Raw genomic sequence first — 14,002 nt, 5'->3', positions numbered from 1 at the left:
TTTATCTGCTAACAGAGGCAGTTTTGTCTCTAAGATTTCTATTTTGTAATTGGACTACCTTTAAACCATCCTATTACCTCTTCTGACTTTTCTTTGCTGTTCAGATGGATTGGAAACTAAGTAACATAAATGTAAAATAAGACAAAAGACCAGAAATGAATGAAATTAACTGAATGGTTAAATCAAGTTCCTGCAACCTTTCCCATTGGGACCAAGATAAACCCAAAACCAAGTAAATGTATAAAAACTCTAGCTGCAGTGTTCAGAAATTGAAATTAAAATAATGAGCCTGGAGATGCTGCTGATAGTAGCATGAAATTAGCTGAATTAGGTGTAAACAGCAGTCTCACAGGGAACTTATAATCATCATTTCTGTCACTACCAATAAGGGAACATGGTTCTAGGCTTGCTGATAGATTTGTTCGTTAAATTTACATTTATCTTTGAGTATGGCTTTCACATAAATATGTCATTACACTGTATGAAGGTAAATCATACGCTGGAAATGTCACTGTAGCAGATATGTAATGCAAGTATATCTCGTTTAAAATAAGTTGCAATTGCAGGATCAAGAAAGGGGAAAAGAAATAGGTTTTGGCTTCAAAGCTAAGGTGGAGTCTTGTACTGTAAAGACAGTGTATTAACAGAAAAGCTTAATCTCGCCCAATACCTGTTACCAGAAAGGGGCGTGGTCCATAATAGCAGTGAACATTTACGCTTAATATCTGAAAATGTTTGATGGAATGTATTTAATATATGGTATTACTGAAAGTGTTGTTCTACTTTGAAGACAATGTGTGCTCTATTATTTGTAATACGTGTTATCAAAAATATCCTTAACGAATGTGTTATTTTTACATTTACAACCCCTTAGCCTAAACACTGTTAATAACAGGTCTATATAAATATCTTTAAATTTCAAAGTAAACGTGTTACTGAAATAGAACAATTTATTTAGGCTTCTTATTAACCACCGATTTACTTTTGGAATGGCTTAAAATTACCCAGAGTATTTTATGTAGGTAAAATAATGTGTTGTCCAAGACTGACATAAACTTAACCAGAATAGCAGAGCAACTTTATCAGTATAAATATTAAAATATTACAGCAAACAGTCAATTTGTCTATATTTTTACTATAAAAATGCTCAGTAACTGTAACTACAACATGTGTTGCAACAAGTAACATATTTTGTGGGCAGTATTTTCAAAAAATGGTCTCATGGGGGGCAAAGTTCCCCAGTTGACTGCATTTCCATTCACATATTCCCAATCTTCAACATAAAATGCTAAATTTTGATAATAAATAAAAATAGCAGTTACAATACAAAATATGCACGACATTTACTTGTAATGACATTTACTTTTTACCGTGTTTGGAAACAAGTATTCTTCAAAAAGTATTGTTCAGCAGATTTTGCATATGTGCTATTTCTTTCTGAGGCTAGAAAAGAGTACAGAGTACAAGCTAATGTTCTTACTGAGTGAATGTATACTTTTTTCCTCTCTACAATATTATATAAAATATGGGTACATTGTATGTATAAAAAGCTATTAAAATGCAGAGAAAAAAATAAACGACATAAATGAAGCACAAGGAAGACACAAAGTTGGTGGCAAAGCACAGAAGTCAAATATGTACACTGGTCGGAAGGGTGAAGTTTTTATTTATATATGCCTCAATCTGAAACCTGGAGAGCAACATAGTTTACTTGCAAATAATATATGATATAATAAAAATACTCCATACTCAGAAAGAAACATAGAACAAAAATTTATAAAAATCACTGTGATTGAAACAATAATGAGATCACTTTAAGAGAAAATGGCAACCAAATGAAGTTTTAATGTCAATTTTTCAAATCATTTACTAAAGAGTGATTTTGGAAATCACAGTTTCTGCAGTAACTTTCTCATGGCCTGCTTCTACTGCCTTGTGTCACTACACCCTGGTATCTTTTATTTCCCTCCCTTGGAACCAGATGAATTCTTGTTGCCAGGAAACTGAATTATTTTCTCCTGTACACTGTGGCAGGCTGGGAAAACTACTTTCTCCTTCACTGATGCAGGCACGGCAGTGGCTACATCAGAGAGCAACAATTCACCTGTGAGTAATTTCTTCTTGTTGCTTCTCAAACACATCTCTGCCTTTTGCAACACACTGAAAACCTCGCTTGATGGCTGAATAAGTGAGGTCTCTATAAAGGACTTTAGATGTAAAAGCACGTTCACAGGCTTACAGATATTTTCTTCAGGTGCTATTAGACTCTCCTCGCAAAATTTGCAAAGTGCATGACACTTCATAACCTGCCTGACAGTGTGACCACACAAATAGTATTGCGACTGCTGCTCTTCATCACACACAGTGTTACAAAGTGGCTCACCAACTTCCTCAGCACAGACATCCCCATCTTCACTAGTTCTGCCTGCAAACTACTGCCTTCATTTTCATAATTATCAGTGGCAGTATTAAAGGACTGAGAAAGAGTAATAACCCTCAGTGAAGATTTTACTTCTCGTAGTGTTGCTACTGGATTTTGGAAGTGGAGCATTGCTGACAGATTTTCCAAGGTATCTTGTGTATATCTACTTATTAGCAAAAATTTAAATTTCTTCTCATTCAGGAATGTGTTCTGCAATTCCAAAATACCTCCAGCTGTCAAAACTACACCACACTGAACTGGTTTCCAGGCACTGTTCAGCCCAATTTTCAAGTTTCCAAATAATCACAGAGTGTCCTGAAGATGACAGAGAGCCTCACTTTATGTTTGTTCATCAGAACGACTCAGAGGCATAACTGGAGCTCTGGATGTCATGAGGCAAGACCACTCATGAACGTGCTTTAGAAACCGTGCTGTGGTTAAAGTATTTTTTTGCAGTTTCTCTGTCTTGACAGCATACTCACTGGCTGCTGCAGTCTGGCTGTTAATTAGGGCAGTAGCCGAGCCAACTTTCATTTTCTCGTAATGGTTTGGCCTCAGACATCCCTCACACAGTTTTGGTGTCAGTTTAAGACTTAAACCACTGTCTACCTCAAGCCACTGTTATACACGATTTATATGTACCTCATTACAAGGCAGATCACGTCCCTCGACAACATTTCGTCAGAGGAAGACCGATTGCCCATTGACTAAGTGAATCCTCGTTTTTCAAAATGTGTGGTGTATCTGTGAGGAAAATTAGTTTCCAATTATCATCACAAAGACACTGACAGAAACTAATTTTGAAAACCTTTCGACAACAATTCCAAATTCTCGCCATACAGCTCAATTCTGCCCTCCCCGTCACTGACGCGATGCAGTGAACATTGTACGAGTGCCTAAGATTCCCTAATAAAGCTTATAGTAATGTCTGGCGTGAGAACTGGAAAAAGATGGCCCTGTGTAATGGTAACCTATTGTTTGTTTCCATCTTGAGGTAATACCACCCAGCATAACAACTGATGCATTAGAAGCTATAGTTTTTGCAAGGGCGAGATCTGGTGGAGGTGTCGTATCATTATCAATGGTGCAGCCAATGCTCAACCACATTCCAATGGTGAGTGATACTAACCTCATCCATCAGGAGAACAGCATGCATCTCCACTGGTAACATGAGGGCAAGCTTGACTTTCAGGGAACTCACGAGCTCCCTCGGCACACCAGGTCTAACTTTTATGCTCTGTAGCGAACATATTGGGGTTCTATCTGAAGGAAATGGTAATTTATTTTCCAGCAGGACTTTGTACCCCTTACTACTACAAGGTGGTCGAATTTTTAGCCCTTTCCACTGACCATTTGCTACCTTCACGTGTCCCCTTCACTCATACTACAAACTGATCTGCACCGAATAAACAGTGCAGACTCGCAAAGAGGCTGTCTTTTTCTAAAGACACTCTTCTCTCCCTTTTCTGAGAGAGGGTGAGTTTTCTCTTGAAAGCTTCAATTCCAGCCTGAAGCTAGGTTCTTCACGGTGGTGACTTCATCTTCTGTTGTGTCCAAGTTCTCTGCAGGACGGATGTCACTGGTCACATTCGAAGGCTCTCCGACCTCTGGAACACATATTTGCAATATTACAATCTGCAAACATAAAAAGCATTTAATACTGTAATATGTTTTTAGGTAACCAGTAATTGTTTCTCAGTAGGCTGTGGTATGTAATTTAAAGATTCGTAAGATGCCAAAATCTTAGTTTCAAAGGACTGAAGCAAGTCTATGACAATCTGAGTGGTAATATTCCCAGTATGCTCTTAATACTATGAAATGGTAAAGTAATGTCATATCCTACAGTGCAATTGTAGTTGACCAATTGTATTTAATTCTCAACAAACGCTACTATAGTGTTTCCAAAAACCTGTAGGCTCTTTGCTAGGCATCACAGGAACCTGACGGCAATAGAATGTAAAAGAGCTTCACTATACAACACTTCAATAATAACGCAGCACGTGAGAACTGAATACTTAAATTACAAGAGCTGTGCGGCAAGTGTTACTTCCTGATGTGGGTTTTAGTGGAGATTACCTTTAAGGGCAAGTAATTATTATTTACAATAAAAGATTAAATAATGAGGACCAGACCCAACCACAACATTGGACACCTTAGCACCTATTGTGCTACATACTACCAATAAAGGCAAAGCTCTGTATATAGAGTCTGAAAAACACAAATGGTATGGGAAACACCACAGGCTTTTAAGGAAACTTTAGCCAGCTGTGGTAACAAATCAAAGCATCAGTTTTCCCATTTGTGTATAACATTTAACTGTAAATTAGAAATACGGTATATACAGTATCCAATGGCAAGCAGTAGAAACGATATAGCACAAAGGTACGAGAAATTACATTACTTTATATTTCATCAGATACCAATACAAGTGGACTGTGTGTGTGAGAGATGTGGTCCTGTTCACTAAATTACCTTGTGGTGAAGTATTTTGTTCCTTCCATCAACAGACCCTGGACATGTCAGTTTCAAAAATATACAGCTGTTGCAAATGAAATGTTTTAGTCTTCTTTTGTACACAACTCAGGGTTAAAATGAGTGTACAAAATATAACTTCTAAAGAAGGAACTCTAAGCAACACATTTACAACAACTTTGAAAAGGTATATGCTTACTGTACTCAACTGACAAAAGTGTTTCGTACGACAATTACTACGATACAAGTAAGCCTACTTTCTGCAAGCATAATGCTGTGAAGGGAAATTCTGTGTGTCCTACTGATCGAAACACCAAATCTGTGCTGTTAGCAGTCACACGAGATTTTCAGAGTGTCATAATTCAAGAGCAAGTGACAGCATCTCGTATGCCGATAGCAATTGAAGCTGTGAGCTTTATTTTCCAGTTACCTGTATCCTCAGTACGTTTCTCCAGTAGGCCAACAGGTTTCCTCTCGGCAGGAGCCTTACGATCACCAAAAATTTTTGGCACAGCATTTGGTTTACGTTTTACCACTCCAAGTCTGTCGGTTCAAACTGGTCTGGAGTAAAGTGATTCTGGTAAACACAAACAGTGCTATCAGTCAGTTTAGTTACCAACTTCGTTATTTAAGCGATATAAAAATTTCAAGACTATACGTTATAACTATATTTTGTAACATAAAATATATGAATCTGTAATATCAATAGAACTCATCGCATGCTACTCGTAACTACATACAGTGCAAGAAATCAAGAGACGTATGAGTTAGGTACAGTAGCTATACACAAACATTGTAACACTCAGATTCTATCTACAAACTAACTGAAACAATTTCATTTTACATGATACGACTAACATCTTTTAGGGAATGTATCTTCATTGAAGTTTAATTTTCATTAGGTTTAGGTTTCCTGTGTAACAACAAATATTGTACGATGCACGTTGTCTACGCCTGCCTACACTGTGTGATCAAAAGTATCCAGACACCACTAAAAACCACTAAAAATATCAGTTTTTCATATTAGGTGCATAGTCCTGCCACCTACTGCCACTGTTTCCGATGTGATGGTGAAGTGGAAACGTGAAGGGACACGTACAGCACAAAAGCGTACAGGTCGACCTCTTGTGTCAACTGGCAGAGACCGCCGACAGTTGAAGAGGGTCTGTCCAAACCGTCACGCAGGAATTCCAAACTGCATCAGAATCAGAATCCAATGCAAGTACTATGACACTTGGGAACTTTGATTTCAAGTTACTTTTAAGTACATTATGGGAGTGAACAGTGGTCAATGTGTTACAAATATTTACTATCAAAAACAGTCTCGATCACGATTTATTTATTGCGGTGTCCGGTTTCGACCACTACTGTGGTCATCTTTAGAGCAATGAGTAAGAACCTCCTTTTGGTGGTAAATCACTACCAGCAATCAGTACTCACCGTAATAAATAAATTGTGATCAAGACTGTTTTTGACAGTAAATACTGGATTTCAAGGTTGAGCGCACGGTGCAATGAGTGTAAACACTGGACGATTGAACAGCGGAGAAACGTTGTGTGGAGAGACAAATCACGGTACACAATGTGGCGATCCGAAGGCAGAGTGTGGGTATTCCGAATGCCCGGTGCACGTCATCTGTCAGCATATGTAGTGTCAACAGCAAAATTCAGAGGCAGCGGTGTTATATGCTGTGGTCGTGTTTTCCATGGACTGGGCTTCCACCCCTTGTTGTTTTGCGTGGCAGTATCACACGCCTACATTGATGTTTTAAGCACCTTCTTGCTTTCCACTGTTGAAGAGCAAGTCGGGGATGGTGATTGCATTTTTCAACACGATCGAGCACCTGTTTGTATTGCACGGCCTGTGACGGAGTGGTTACACGACAATAACATCCCTGTAATGGACTGGCCTGCCACAGAGTCCTGACCTGAATCCTAGGGAACATCTTTGGCACGTTTCGGAATGCGGACTTTGTGCCAGGCCTCACCGACCGACATCGATACCCCTCCTCAGTGCAGCACTCCGTGAAGAATGGGCTGCCATTCCCCGAGAAAACTTCCAGCACCTCATTGAACGTATGCAAGCGAGAGTGGAAGCTGTCATCAAGGCTAAGAGTGGGCGCCAGGAACTTCTAAGTCATTTTCAGGCACGTGTTCGGATACGTTTGATCACATAGTGTAGTATTTGTATCTGAGACTGTTGAATATACAAGATGCCGTATTAAAAGAGTTAATTATAAATATACTGTACTGTTACGACTGACGATACAATTCAACTATGCTATTCTTTTTATTTATTTCAACGTTTGTCGAAACGGTAGGCCTACACTATTAAATGCAAGTAACAGGTATTTTACAGAGGCACGTCAGTATCACGCCAATTATTTTCACAAAATTTACTGAAAATGAGGCACTGTTAATTGATCTTTGAAGTACACATAGCCATTGCCAACAACATACATTAAAACATCCAAATACTGTACTTCCCATCTTCAACAATTGGGCCTACACACTGAATACGAAACGAAATACCGTGTTTACCTATTACACCTTTCGTGTTGCCAAAAATATGCCTCTATAGCAGTCAGTACATTACAGATTAACCAGAGACGTGTAGCTTTCACTATGGTTTGTCCAAAAAAACGGACTTGCACACAGCGTACCTTTTACAAACAAATGTGAACGGTTTGAGACGAACCACATGTAATGACACACCAAATCTGATCACTAAGCGAGTCGAAATACAGCAAGTCTGTTAGACAGCGAATGTTAAACCTTAAGATTATTTGCACTAATGAATGAAAACTGTACTTTCCATACACAAGCGAGAGTCTCATGTGGGCTGCCAGTTGGCTCTGCTGGTTTTCATCGGTCATATTCTCCTTCTTGCTGCATCTCTACCTTCAGAAGGAATTCTGTACAGTTTACCTCCCATTCTGCCTCAGAACAAAAAGCGAAAAGCACAGCACTGAGGTAGTATTCTACTTAGAACTTTGAAAATACACAACACTGCCCATGCTTCTCACACAATGCTTGGGCCCACGACGGCTGCTAATGTTACACGATGTGATTTCAGCCAACTGTGGATGGCGGCGAACGCAGCAGAATACGATGGCCGTACTTCCCTTTATACGAGGCTGTACTGCCCTGGTAAACACGCCACGACTCCAGCGCTGCAAAGTGGAGTGCATCTCGACTTGCACTGCTGCCAACTTTGGACTTGCTAGCAAAACGGCTTCCTCGTGGAAGAACGGGGACGTGTGTTTAAAACCTTCAATCGTGCAATCGGATAGATCAGCAAAGTTTCACAAGTGAGAAGATAGTACGACACTTGTATGTGGAACAGATTCTGTAAGGATTCAACGTTCACCTTTTGCATTATAAACAACCCACATACAGAACTTGATAGTATATCCTACAGCAGTCTCCAAATAAATTCTTGCCCTTGTGCTATTAGGTGCTAATTATTTTCAACTGTTTGCGCTGGCTGTACGCTACCATCAGAACTTTAATTTCAAAAAGAGCATTACTTACATCTAAATAGGAATTCAACTTCATTAACAATTATTTAACATAATTCCAGTTTATAAGTTACTATGTTTAACCTACTGAAACGGCTTTGCCCTCGCATTTTTTGCGAGTTAATTGCATGCATGAACTCTTGAGTTATTTATGCACCATCCAGGTTGTGGATTCTTAATAGGCAAGTGTGCACATCACATAAAGAATTCTGGTGATTTTATCAGTCGACTTCAGTCACTACAACTGCAAAGTAGTGATTTATTGGTCAGTTTTGATGTGGTTTCACTGTTCACAAAGGTGCCTCTGGTGGACTCACTACACCTCATTGGCAATATGTTTGGTGCAGACATTACAGCGTTGTTTGAGCACACTCTCTCTTCTACATATTTTATATTTAACAACGAATTTTATGAACAATCTGATGGTGTCGCCATGGGGAGTCCTTTGTCTCCCCTGGTAGCCAATCTTTTTATGGAGGATTTTGAGGAGAGAGCACTCGACTCTGCCACTTTTAAACCGACAGTATTTTGGCGGTACGTTGACGACACTTTTATAGTGTGGCCTCATGGCCTGGACCGTCTCCAAGAATTTTTACGTCACATGAACTCCATACATGAAAACATAAAGTTTACCATGGAGATAGAGAGAGATGGTTTTCTGCCATTTTTAGACGTCTTGGTGCGACGGAAGAGTGACGGCACACTTGGTCACTCGGTGTACAGAAAGCCCTCTCATACAGACCTGTATCTACAAGCTACTAGTTGCCACCATCCAGCACAAACAATGGGCGTTCTCAAAACCTTGGTCCACCGTGCCCATACTATCTCTGACGCCGACAGTCTTCAAGCGGAACTGGAACACCTGCAAAAAGTATTTTTGAAGAATGGCTTTTCGCCTAGGCAGGTGAACACAGTGATGAAGACCTACAAACAACGGAACAAGGAAGAGGAAGAGGCCTTCAGGTCGACTGTTTATCTTCCATTTATTGGGAATATTTCTTCACAGATAGGCAGAATATTGAGAAAGTATCGACTGAGAGTCATCTTTCGTCCTCCTTCCAAAATTTCATCACTGGTGGGATCCGTTAAAGACGACCTGGGCCTGCGTAAACCAGGTGTTTACAAAATTCCGTGTGAATGCGGCAAATCATATATAGGGCAAACAACACGAACTGTGCAGGAACGCATTGTGGAACACCAACGGCATACTCGCCTTCTCCAACCCACCAAGTCCGCAATCGCCGAACATTGTATTTCCACAGACCATTCCATGAATTACGACGACACAAAAATTTTGGCCCATACATCAAACTTTTGGAGCTCGATTATCAATGAAGCTGTGGAAATAACTTTGTCTGACAACGAGACTCTCATCAATCGAGATAGCGGTTATCAGCTGAACTCTGCTTGGAATCCTGTTATAGAGAAACTTCGTAGTCGACGTAGTTATCTGCATAAAGATGGAAATCGACCTGACACCGATACGCCAGGCTTTCACAGTGGAGGGCATGAGGCGCAGCGCACGGAGCCGTTATGAACGCGCAAGCTGAGCTGCGCATGCGCAGTGTCACCTCAGAAGGCTTTAAATAGCGGAGCTCAGCGCGTATTCGCCAGTACTACTACAGTGGCATTCACCTAAAGATGGCCAGAAGACTCTGCGCCGAAATATCGTGGCAGGAAGTTACTGATATCCGGCAGTTCTCCCGTGTTTTTATGGAACAATCAGTACGCCGGGAAAGCTTTAAACATCACAACAATGACTTTTTTCATTTGTGGGAACTGAAGATAATGATTATCGACTGCATGGACAGGGAATGAAATAATTAGGAGAGTGAAAATCTGGCCTACTCGGCAGAGTTTCCAACACTAAGCGAGTATACTGAGCCTCCGATTTGTGCGAAAAAGGAAGTTAGGGAGCACTACGATTAGCAGTTATGACTTTTCAAGATCTTTCGCGCATTCATAGACAGTGAGAAACACCCTCGCATTGTTCCACGATATGTGATGCGCACAATTGCAATACATTTTCATCTACAACATATGACGTGGTTTGACCAACCACACCTTACAAAAATTGCATTGTAGAGACCTTCATGCAAAATTCTACCAGGCGGCTTCCTCTTTCATTCCTTCCCCCCAATCCATATTCACCTACTACGTTTCCTTCTCTCCCTTTTCCTACACTCGAATTCCAGTCACCCATGACTATTAAATTTTTGTCTCCCTTCACTATCTGAATAATTTCTTTTATTTCATCATACATTTCTTCAATTTCTTCGTCATCTGCAGAGCTAGTTGGCATATAAACTTGTACTACTGTAGTAGGTGTGGGCTTCGTATCTATCTTGGCCACAATAATGCGTTCACTATGCTGTTTGTAGTAGCTTACCCGCATTCCTATTTTCCTATTCATTATTAAACCTACTCCTGCATTACCCCTATTTGACTTTGTGTTTATAACCCTGTAGTCACCTGACCAAAAGTCTTGTTCCTCCTGCCACCGAACTTCGCTAATTCCCACTATATCTAACTTTAACCTATCCATTTCCCTTTTCAAATTTTCTAACCTACCTGCCCGATTAAGGGATCTGACATTCCACGCTCCGATCCGTAGAACGCCAGTTTTCTTTCTCCTGATAACGATGTGCTCTTGCGTAGTCCCCGCCCGGAGATCCGAATGGGGGACTATTTTACCTCCGGAATATTTTACCCAAGAGGACGCCATCATCATTTAATCATACAGTAAAGCTGCATGCCCTCGGGAAAAATTACAGCCGTAGTTTCCCCTTGCCTTCAGCCGTTCGCAGTACCAGCACAGCAAGGCCATTTTGGTTAGTGTTACAAGGCCAGATCAGTCAATCATCCAGACTGTTGCCCCTGCAACTACTGAAAAGGCTGCTGCCCCTCTTCAGGAACCACACGTTTGTCTGGCCTCTCAACAGATACCCCTCCGTTGTGGTTGCACCTACGGTACGGCCATCTGTATCGCTGAGGCACGCAAGCCTCCCCACCAACGGCAAGGTCCATGGTTCATGGGGGGGGGATATATATATTAGAGGTTTTAATACCTTATCAGATTACTTTTAAAAGACATAGTCTGGCACACCATCCAGTTCACATGAATATTTGATTTTGAGTGACCTTATTATTTGTTTCACCTCTGTTTCCGTGACTGTTTGAAGGAACATAGACTTAACACTAGCATTTAAATAATTTGGTAGGCACGCAGGTCCATCGTCATACTGATTTTCGATTAACTGCTTTGCTATATTAGTAAAGTACATGTTTAACTTTTCAGCTACCTGTTTTGGATCTGAGTGTCTGTTATTTTCAATTGGAGGAGAGATATTTTGTAAAGTTGACTGTTCTGTACCAGTTTCTGCTCTAATAACCTTCCATACAGCTTTCATTTTATTGTTTGCATTTGAGAAGTACTCATCATTTCTTTCGTTTTTTGGCTTCTTTTATTACCTTGCTGGATATTTGGTTGTATTTTTTCACATAATTTCTGAATTCTGGAGTAGTATTTCTGTGCTTAATAAGACAGTGAAGTATTTTTTTCTTTCTACTGGAAGTTATAATGCCTTTCGTTAGCCAACATTTATTTTTTACTATCTTAATCCTCCTTTTTTTCACTGGAAACGCTATATGAAAGTAGTGAGGGTATATATTATGGAAACTGTCGAACATGATGCTATTTACTTCAGTTTTACTAAAGACATCGTCCCATGTTTCCCCTGACAGCATAAAATTAAACACTCTAATGTTGTCATCACTGAAGTCTCTTTGTTCCACTATTTTAGCTTCTAGTCCACACTTAGTGTCTGATTTCAGTTCAATAGACAGGAGATGAGCTTCATCGTCACTGTAACCCATATTTATAACATTAGTGCTATAATTTAGGTCACATAGTCTTATAAAAACTTGGTCAACTGCAGTTTTACTATCGGCAGTAATTCTAGTTGGGGAATTGACTGTGTGTTTAAAACCAAAACTATTGACTATATTTAACATTTCATTTCTATAATTTGAATCTTGTAAAACGTCTACATTTACATCTCCACAAATAACCACTTTCATTCTCTCACTCTTTATAAAATTTAGCAGCCTTTCAAAATTTTTAATGAAAATTTCCCAGTCCCCAGACCTATATAGTGTTACAACAAAAATATTAACATCTGTCAAATCCACAACACACAGCTCAAAGGCTTTGTCTCTTGCCAAGCTCTGATAACTTTCTACTGCAGTAAATTTTAAATAATCTTTTACAGAAATAGCTGCTCCACCACATTTACTATTGCTTCTACAATAATAACTGGCAAGCTTGTAACCCGGAATCATAGTTGACATAATCTGGTCTTTGTCTAACGAGTGTTCAGTTACACATAGAATATGAATTTTTAGTTCAAGATTTACTAATTCAAACAGAAATAACTTATTTTCTGGAGATTGAACATTGTGGTGTAAGAGTTTTAACACGTTAGTATACCTATTAGCAGATGTATTTACCCACGATTGGCTGTTTATCTTGCAATTTTCCTTGTTCACTGTTTTTTGTGCGATATTTGAGTCTTTGTCATTTGATGTGACTGCAGGTAACTCGGACACCGATGCGGTGGCCTTCTGCTTACGTGTTGCATGCTTCCTCTTGTTAATAAAAAATCCTTCTGGTGATTTGGCTGCTTTGTGTTCCTAGTAGGTGGTGTTTTTGCAGTTTGATTTTGGGAAGACACTCTCATTGTTCTGCGACAACACCACAGGAAGTCCTTTTCCTGCATTGCTGCTCTTCTTGACCTTAAAGACATTTTTTGGCTGCCTGTTGCTGCTGTAGCGGGACTTTGAATTTCGCCGCGCTACATTCGTTCCCTCAGATAAAAATATCCCGTCGCAGCGGTATGAGCGCTCGACGGCAGAGAGAAAATACTAAAATTGTTAACTCTTTTTTGTTTTTTATTCCGTTTCAATTGTCTCTTGATAGCGGTAGCTTAAGGCAGGGGTGATCGGATGCTGACGTAAAAACTTAATGGCTAATCTTGATCTGATTGTAATGTGTAGACATTGTGGAAGTTATTAAGAAATTCGGTGGATGGAAGTAGCAAAGTGAATTAAATTGCATACAGTATCAAGATGATTTTAATTGGTATAAATTAGTGATCCCTGGCCTATTGCAAGATTTCGGAGCAGATTTTTCACGCTTAAATGAAGGAGATTTTTGAAGACGTGGACGCCGCCCGAAAGAAGATAAGTTAACCTGGTAAAGGATGATCTCTCATCTACGCCACTTCCCCCTGTCAGTTACATTCTGTTATACTCTGTTTCTTTTCAATAACTTTTTTAGTGAAAATTTGTTTAACTTTTGCTCAAAAACGCCACAAGGACCACCCCAACAATAGCTTTTCCGAATAACGAAGTCCGATAGCTTTTCTGTAATACAAAGTCCGATTTGCTTTTCATTCTTTCCCTTTTTACGGTCTCTCTTCTCACATTTATCTTTTTTTATTAACCACTACACTGCTCCTTTTTCAGGTGGTGATCTTGTTTCTGCTGAAGTTTTTGTTTTTAATATTTTATCTGTGACTGTAAAACTG

At 39.6% G+C, this 14,002-nt stretch overlaps 1 long non-coding RNA gene across 1 annotated transcript in view; it reads right to left on the bottom strand.

Moving 5' to 3' along the window:
- Positions 1-5,445, bottom strand: part of LOC126232164 (uncharacterized) — a 32,615-nt gene extending 27,170 nt beyond the window's left edge. Inside the window, exons 1-2 of the long non-coding RNA XR_007544674.1 lie at positions 5,325-5,445; positions 3,231-4,029 (exon numbers count right to left, since the gene is read on the bottom strand). This is a non-coding gene — a long non-coding RNA (uncharacterized LOC126232164). The remainder of the gene's footprint in view (positions 1-3,230; positions 4,030-5,324) is intronic.
- Between the last annotated feature and the right edge of the window lie 8,557 nt (positions 5,446-14,002).

Source organism: Schistocerca nitens, unplaced genomic scaffold (genome assembly GCF_023898315.1).
Source record: "Schistocerca nitens isolate TAMUIC-IGC-003100 unplaced genomic scaffold, iqSchNite1.1 HiC_scaffold_465, whole genome shotgun sequence".
Classification (NCBI taxonomy): domain Eukaryota; kingdom Metazoa; phylum Arthropoda; class Insecta; order Orthoptera; family Acrididae; genus Schistocerca; species Schistocerca nitens.
This window is presented reverse-complemented; position numbering and strand designations above follow the sequence as displayed.